At 35.0% G+C, this 8951-nt stretch overlaps 2 pseudogenes; both read left to right on the top strand.

The window, feature by feature from the left end:
* Positions 1–1496: 1496 nt before the first annotated feature.
* LOC148692934 (uncharacterized) lies at positions 1497–2786 on the top strand (annotated as a pseudogene).
* Positions 2787–2794: 8 nt separating this feature from the next.
* Positions 2795–7322, top strand: LOC148692933 (uncharacterized; annotated as a pseudogene).
* Positions 7323–8951: the final 1629 nt, after the last annotated feature.

Raw genomic sequence — 8951 nt, 5'->3', positions numbered from 1 at the left:
AGAAATTTACCCTAGGGGTCACCTTGGTAGTAGACTCCATATGCAGCATCAGTAAATGCAGCACCAGTCATATGTAGCTTCAATAGATGTAGCACTAGCAGCATTAGTAGATGTAGCATCAGTCATATGCAGCGTCACAACAGAAGGTGAAATGGTGAAATTTCTCTACTTGCTGCCTTTTATTAAGTTTTAGTAGGGGCAAGAAAGCCAGAGTTATATGGGGGTGTTTGGTTCTTGCTGTAATTTGTGTGGTCCAGACGAAAAGAAATAAAGGGCTTTGGAGGGTTTTGTTTCCCTCATGCATTTCTGTTTTCCTTTAGTGGTCCTCTTGACCACTTTTTCATTGGTTGTTTTATTGTCTTTGTTGCAAGAAAATTGTTTTATTGTCTTTGTTGCAACCAGAAGATGATTAGAATCCAAGAGAAAAGTAGTTTATTGGCATGACAATTCCGTGCAATTACAAGTTATGAATCTTTTTTATTTTTAATGCAACATTATTAGTAATTTTGTTAGTTTTCAGGCTTGTTTTCAACATGGGATCATTAGAAAGTATTTGATTACTATTGGGTTGTTCATTTACAAGTGTGTCTGTTTCTGATAAAGTATAAAACGACCAATAACATATATGATTGATGATTTATTTATGTAATCCATTTGAATGTTGATACTGTGATTTGTGATAAACAAGGAAAACTAAAGAAAAAGAATTTGAATGCATCAACTTCAAATACCTTTGGAGGAAAAAGAGATTACAATTCATTTGGTTAGGAGTTAGGACTTTGGTCTAAATCTTGTAGATTTTAGATGCATTTGTTGATGTGACAAAGTTATGCATCTTTCATGTCTTCACTCCTTAAGACTTGACAGTTGGATGATACAAGTTAGATATTGGATGACAAGTTAGGGAAGATTTGATATGTTTTACAAATAGCTGTGGTTTATTCTGAGAGTATATAATCTCCTAAAGCACTGCTTATTTGGCTATTGCAAGTTTGATAATATGCCTGCAACGTTGCTTATTTGGCTTATCAAGGTTTCATCACTATCAAATGCATGCCAAGAAATTCAGGTATAACAAATTATGTAAATGAGCAGTCATTTATTTTCATTATTGTAATTGATGGCTTATTTTGTGTTTTGCCTTTGAATATGCTAAGTTTTTGTATTACAGTGCTTTTAAACTTGATTTTGTTTTCTGTATATGTTTAAGTAGCTTATATGCTGACTGCTAGAACTAGAAACTCGACAATGTAGAATGTAGAGTTTAATTGGTATACAATGGATAATGAATGGGCATACTTTCCAAGGTTATATTCTGAACTCTGTGTGTAAATGTTAAGATTTCTTATTTATATTCCACACACATTGAATTTGTACTTTTCCCTTGTAGAAATTCAGCAGTGTATCAAAATGGGGTACGTAGTTTTTTTAAGGATGTTCTAACTAAGGAGGGTAATAAAAAAAAATAATAATATCCTTGCAAGGATTGTCTTAACATGCGCTTGCAACTTTCCACAGTAGTATATGATCATTTAGTTGAATACGGATTTGACCCTACGTACAATAATTGGATATGGCATGGAGAAAAATCGAATGCATCTCTTCAACATGAAATGTCCGATGTTTATAGAATGTATAGGGGTGCATATTTTCAAGATGATGGTGCTGTAGAACCAGAACATGAAAGAATAGAGCTAAATTTTATAAGTTTGTTGGAGGATGCCGAGCTTCCTTTATTTCCTGGTTGTACTAAGTACACAAAGATGAGAGCAGTTGTTGCCTTATTCAAGTTTCAAGTTATGCATGGGGTGACTGATAGTGGTTAAAATGATTTACTTCAAATTTTGAGCGATATGTTGCCAGTTGAGAACACACTTCCTGATTCCTTGAATTCGACAAAAAAATTATTGAAGACGTTTGATCTAGGTTATGAAAAATCGATGAATGTATCAACGACTGTTGTTTATTTTGAAAGGACTGGGAGCATTTGGAGACTTATCCAACATGTGATGCTTCAAGGTGGAAAACTAAGGAGCGCACTAAAAAGATTCACAAAGGAATACCTGCTAAAGTCTTGCGTTATTTTCCTATAATACCTCGACTTAGGAGGATGTTTAGATCACCCAAGAAGTTCGAAGCATAAAAGTAAAGATGGAAAGATGAGACATCTGGTTGATTCACCGGCATTGGAAAGAATAGATCGTAAGTATCCTAATTTTGCATCAGATCGACAAAATCTTAGATTTGCCCCTTCATCTGATGGGTTTAATCCCTTTGCTGATCTTAGTTAAGATATAGTGTTTGGCCAATGGAACTAGTTACGTATAATCTTCCTCCATCATTATGCATGTCCAAGGATAATGTGATATTGTCATTATTAATTCCTGGGAAGGAGCAGCCAGGAAATGATATAGATGTATATTTGGAGCCACTGATTGATGATTTAAAAAAGCTATAGAACAATGGTATTGAAGCGTATGATGCATTTGGTAAGTCCATGTTCAATTTGAAGGTTATTCTGATGTGGACGATAAGTGATTTTCCAGCCTAGGGAAATTTGTCTGGGCATCCTGTAAAAGGTAAAGTAGCACGTCCGATATGTGATGTTGGCACATGTTCATTATAGCTTGATGCTAGTCATAAGTTTGCATACATGGGCCATAGACGGTTTCTTGCTCACAATCATCCATTCTACACAAATGAAGATTTGGTACGATGGAAAAGAAGAACATGGGGTTAAGCCTAGAATGTTGAATGGTTTAGAAAATTGCCCATGCACTCAATGATAGGGAGAATGACTGGGGAAAGGTAGGAAAGAAGAGAAAGTTTGGGAAAAGAAGAAAGAAGAAGAAGACAGATGCTATTTGACCTTGGAAAAAAAAAATTCATCTTCTTTGATCTACCATATTGACCATATTGGGAGGTTAGAATTTCTACTTGCCCTTTTTGTTTACTTTTCCTATTCATTTTTAACATGATTTTACCTATATTTATGAGAATTTTCTTTTAAATGTATATATTTCAGATATTACTTTTGCGAGCGTCGCAATTTAGACATGATGCACATTGAAAAAATATATATGTGAGAGTATTTTGGGGACACTTTTGAATATGAAAAGAAAAACAAAAGATGGGGCCAATTCTCGCAAAGATTTGCAAAATTTGGGAATTAGAGAGGACTTACATATGGATGGGGTCAATGTTCACTTGCCTCAAGGGCCACACATGTTTACATAAGCAAAGAAAAAGGTTTTTTTGTAAGAGGTTGGCAGATTTAAAATTACTGGATGGTTACAGCTCCAACATTGCTAATCATGTTTCCTTAGAAGACCGTAGGGTTTTAGGCTTGAAGTCTCATGATTGTCATGTTCTATTACAACAATTGTTACATGTGGCATTAAGAGGCCTTTTGTCAGATGGACCAAGGATTGCAATCTTTCGACTATGTGCATTTTTCAACGAATTGTGTCAAAAAGTCATTGAAAAAAACAAATTGGAAGCTCTTGACTCTGAAATTGCAAAGACCTTGTGTATGTTTGAGAAATATTTTCCACCTTCTTTCTTTGATATTATGTTGCACTTGACAATTCATCTTGGTAGAGAAGCTCTAATAGGTGGCCTAGTCCAATTTCGTTGGATGTACCCATTTGAAAGGTATTTTTCATTTGTATAAATATTATTATGTACATGTGCATATATAAGGCTTCAATTAAATTTTACAAAATATATTTCAATGTGTATGGTTTTGTATCTTGTTCTAGGTTTTTGAAGATACTAAAAGGATTTGTTAAAAATCGTGCAAGACCTGAAGGTTGTATAACAGAATGTTATGCTAGTGAAGAAAACTCAAAGCATTGTAGTGGGTACATAAAAGAAGCTGCTAGAGTGGGAGATTGACAAATCCGTAATGAGGAATCTAAATTTGGAATAGCAACTGACGAAAGACCCATTTTAGCAGGAAGGTTGAAGGCCATGGATTGTGACATGTTGGAGATCGTTCATCATTATGTATTATTAAATACAGTAAAACTTCAACCATACATAGCGTAAGAATATATGTAATACACACACAAACCACATATCACTTTCTATGGCATTTGAAATTAATCAAATCTAACTGCATGCTCTTGTTTTTTTGTACCAGAATGCACCTAGAAGAGCTTAAGCATTCAGATAGACGCCTTTTGAATAATGAAAGTCTTTTAGAAAGAAAACATAAATCGACTTTTAGTGAATGGTTAGAAAGAAAAGTCAAGTTTGGCAATACTAGTGGTATGTCAACTATAGTGAAGTGGCTTGCATGTAGGCCTTCGAGAGATATAATGTCATATTCTAGCTATATTATCAATGGAAATCACTTCCACACAAGAGATGTTGATTAAAGTACACAAGATAGTGGTGTATCCTTAGAAGCAGACACACTATGTCGCTGTAGTGCAAAAGACACATCTCAAGCCATTGGAAAAGTTACTTATTATGGGATTATAAATGACATAATCTTGCTTGACTATCACATGTTTAAAGTGCCTATATTTGATTGCGATTGGGCAAATATAACCAATGGTGTCAAAGTTGAAGAGGGATTCACATTGGTTAATCTCCATCAAGGCCTACATCAATTCAAAAGTGATCCATTTATACTAGCGTCTCAAGCTAAGAAAGTGTTTTATTGGAGAGTATGCGATGAATCAAATTGGTATGTTGTGCTGGATGCACCAGTTAGGGGATTTTATGATTTTGATAATTCTAATGAGAGTGATTGTACATTGTCCATACCATTAGATGTAACAAGACTTGACATGCGCTTAGGTGACAATAGTTATCATTTTCATAATTTTGACGATACAAATTAGGAGATGGTACTTATGATGATTGCATTAATGTTCGTGGTTCACAGGTTGAAATATATTTTTTGGAAGTTTGCATACAAGTGAATATGTCTGGTGAAGTAAGTTGACATACTCTATCAATTTCTTTTCTTTTTTTTTTTTAACCTCAAATAATCATATAAAGTGGTCTCACATTTTTTGTTGCTTCATTTATATTCTTATATAGTCATCAAAACAGGGTGCCAAGCGATCAAAGAAACAGATAGCTGCTTGCTGCTGTCTTACGGGCAAGACAGAGTAGTAATTTCAGAATACAAAAGGGAAATTCTAATCCTCCACCTTACATACCATCTATACTTGATAATGAAGGAAGTAAGGATAATAATTCACCTTCCACTAAAGAAGCATCCACGGAAAAAAACAAAGGCAAAAGCAAGGTTGGTGAGTCTAAGAATAATGAAGGAAAAAGGAAACCTAGGGGTCAGGCTGAATTGCAAAATCTTAGCAAAGTGGAGAAGCTCCTAGTTGACTTCAATCATCAAGGCCAACCATTTGGGGAAAATGCAGCAAAATATGCTTCTCTCCTTGGTGTCACGGCAAGGGAGTTGGTTCCCATTACCCTAGGTACATGGAAAGAATTTGATGATAACTTTAAGCATCAACTGTGGGAGCATGTTCAAGTAATATAAAAACCTTATTATTTTTTTATTTCGATGTTTAAATTAGTTCTCTATCAGTTTCAATAATTTAATGTTTTATGTTTTAGAATAAATTTGTTGTTGATGAATGTCATAAGAAGTATTTATTACAAAAGATTTCAAAGCATTGGCGAATGATAAAGGCAAAATGCTTAAGGAAGTGCAGAAACAAGGTGAGCAAATTGGTTTTAAGCATGCTACAAAGCAACTCAAGCCTGATAATGTGAGTTTGGTACATGGCGGAGTTCCGTTAAGAAACTCTTAGGTTCAAAATATAAGGTAACAATATTTCTTTTCTTTTATTCAACTATATCCATTCTATTTTTAGTACTTCAAATCCATAACAATTATATTGAATAAATTTTGGATATATAGAAGATAAGTGAGAGCTTCAAGAAAATGAGGGCAAAGAAAACTATGCTACACACAATGAGTTGCAAAGGCTATGCCCGCCTTGAAGATGAGATGGTAAACTATAATTTTTAATTCTGTTAGTCGTATTTTACTTTTGTAGATTTTTTGGTTTAAAGTTTCAATGTTTATTTCATGTATATTTGTACAAGAGTGAGTCCGGGTATATATGAGAAGAGAGAGGGAAAAGAGATGGGAAGGATGGTTGTACATCAGGCGACAAGAAAGAAGAAGGCATGTTGCCTACCTAATCTAAACCTTACACAAAGACATTACCCCAATCAATCTCCTCCTTTAAATCAAGGGAAATGTGATTTACATACCCTTACCCTAAATATTACAATGAGCCTTACCCTAGAGATTTACCCTAGGGGTCACCTTGGTAGTAGACTCCATATGCAGCATCAGTAGATACAGCATCACAACAACTTTTTAACATAATTGTGAGTTGTGCTGCTGTATGAAGACTATGATCTGATATTCTCTCTTAGTGCTTTTTTTTTTTTAATTTCTAATGATGTAGATAAGAGAAAGTGAAACAGCTGATGCAATAACAAGGGGAGATGTATGGATTCGCAGGCACACAAGGAAATCTGGTGAATTTTTAAACGAAGAGGTTGCAACTGTAGCAGTAATGAATGGAACAAATTACACTCATTTGTATTAGTATTATAGTCTTTATTTTATAAGTTAACATTTTGCTTTTTCATCATAGAAAAAAATACAATAAGCAAATAAGAATGTAACAAATGTTGATAAAAACTCTGTTAAGAATGATGCTCTTGCCAAAGCGCTTGGACCTAAACGTAGAGGTAGAGTAAGGGGACTTGGGTTTGGTGCAACACCTTCACAAGTGAGTGTTCAAACATATAATCGTGAGAAAGTTATTATGCTGGAAAAAGAGTTGGAAGATTTGAAAAATATTGTCCATTCCCTACTAGTTGGATGGATGGGGAAAAATGCTAACTCGGTAAGTACATTTTTCGTACACTTTATTATTATTATTAAATATTAAATTAGCATCAAACTCATAAATTATGGTCTACTTTAATGGTAGTCTCCTTATGTTACCACAAATCATCAAGGATCTGGAAACTTACCAAATGATTCGGCCAATCACCATGCTAATTCAGCGAACCATCATGCTACTTCTTCCAAGCCTCAAGCTAAATCTTCCAACCTTGATGCCTCTTCTGGTAATATAAATCATAATTCGCCCAAACCTCAAGGGACTAAGTGCAAATCACTAAATTGGACAAGGACTAGAGAAGTTGTTGCACTTGCTGAAATTGCATCCACAAATCCTCAAGATTTGGTGCATTTGTGCCACTTGGACCAAATCATTGGAAAGTTTGGGTCCTTGAGATACTTGTATCTAGGATAAACTCACCACGACCAACATGTGAGTTTTTTCTTCTCGACGATGCACTCCTTAGTACAATTGCATGGTCACTCGAATCTATCTCCTTTGACTAGCTCTTGATTAAAAGGTATTAATTTTGGTTGTGATGGTTCACTAAATTTATATCAATTTCTACTTTAATTATTTCTTGGTTTTTTCTCACTTACTAGCTATATATATTTTGGTCCTACAGATTTGAGAATTAGCTCAATGCTTCCTTCTTGGTATGGTGCTCTTTTGTGATGAAATTGGTTGCTCCATGAACATGGAGGGTGTGCTTGGGATATTGCTTTTTGGTATGATGTTGCCTTATATTTTGGTCCTACATATTTGAGAATTAGCTCAAGGCTTCCTTCTTGGTATGGTGCTCTTTTATGATGAAATTGGTTGCTCCATGAACATGAAGGGTGTGCTTGGGATATTACTTTTTGGTATGATGTTTCCTTATATTTTGGTCCTACAAATTTGAGAATTAGCTCAACGCTTCCTTCTTGGTATGGAGCTCTTTTGTGATGAAATTGGTTGCTCCATGAACATGGAGATGGAGGGTTGGGATATTGCTTTTTGGTATGATGTTGTCTTATGGTCATCATTAGTTTCCTCTGTTAGCTTTAGGATGTGCATAAGTTGTAAGAGGAACAAAACAACTCAGGTTTTTTGTAAACTTCCAATTGTAATGTAATTGACAATTTTTACTAATTAATCTAAGTATTTAGAGTTTAATGCGTTTACGATGATTATTGTTATCTTTCTATTGTACTCCTTACCATATTAATTAGATGTTATGAAGTGAGGTCCATCTAAAATGAATTGTTAAAAATAAAAATAAAAATAAATGTAAACTACGGCATGCAAAACAGCCGTAATTGTTGATGGTAGTCTTCTTTTACGATGTACGCCGTATGCCATAATTGCCTTCACAGTATTACGACACTCAATAAACGCCGTATCAAATATAAATTACAGCACACAGGTATACTGTAATTACTTTTGCAGTATTACGACACTCCATTAACGTTGTATCTAATACCAATTAAGGCACGCTAGGCACGCCTTAAAGAGCATTTACGACGTGTTTTGCTTAAATTATTCACAGCTACTAGGGAATGTCATATTTGACAAAACATCTTTTACGACAGGGGCTTTTACTGCTTGGGGGCTCACGCCGTGAATAACCGTTTATGGCGCCCTTTGTGCGCCACAAAAGACCAATTCTGTTGTAGTGCTTCTACACTTGGAAGCTTCATGATTACTTAGTGACTTGGATTTTGCAAGTCCCCAACTAAGAAGCTTTCTTACCCGAGAACTTGGGGGAGCCCTGTTAGTACCATACTTCACCAACCCCGCAACTACCGACCACCGGTCAACTAAATATCTTTGAAGACCTACTGAAGGTTTCGTGTTGAGACACCTATGCAAAGCACATGAGTTCCTCTCTAATCAAGAGACCAATCACAACATACACATGTCAACACTAAAATAAAACTTCTAAAATCCCACATTGACTGGGGACGAAAACAAGGTACTCTCCTCAACTATAAAAGGAGATCATTTTCCAACAATTGATCACGATATCATTATCTACTTAATCCATTGTTAGAACTCAATAAG

The sequence above is a fragment of the Pyrus communis genome, chromosome 11, assembly GCF_041283825.1.
Source record: "Pyrus communis isolate YQ-2024b chromosome 11, ASM4128382v1, whole genome shotgun sequence".
NCBI lineage: Eukaryota > Viridiplantae > Streptophyta > Magnoliopsida > Rosales > Rosaceae > Pyrus > Pyrus communis.
The sequence above is the reverse complement of the archived record's forward strand: the minus strand, read 5'-3'. Positions and strand labels throughout refer to the sequence as shown.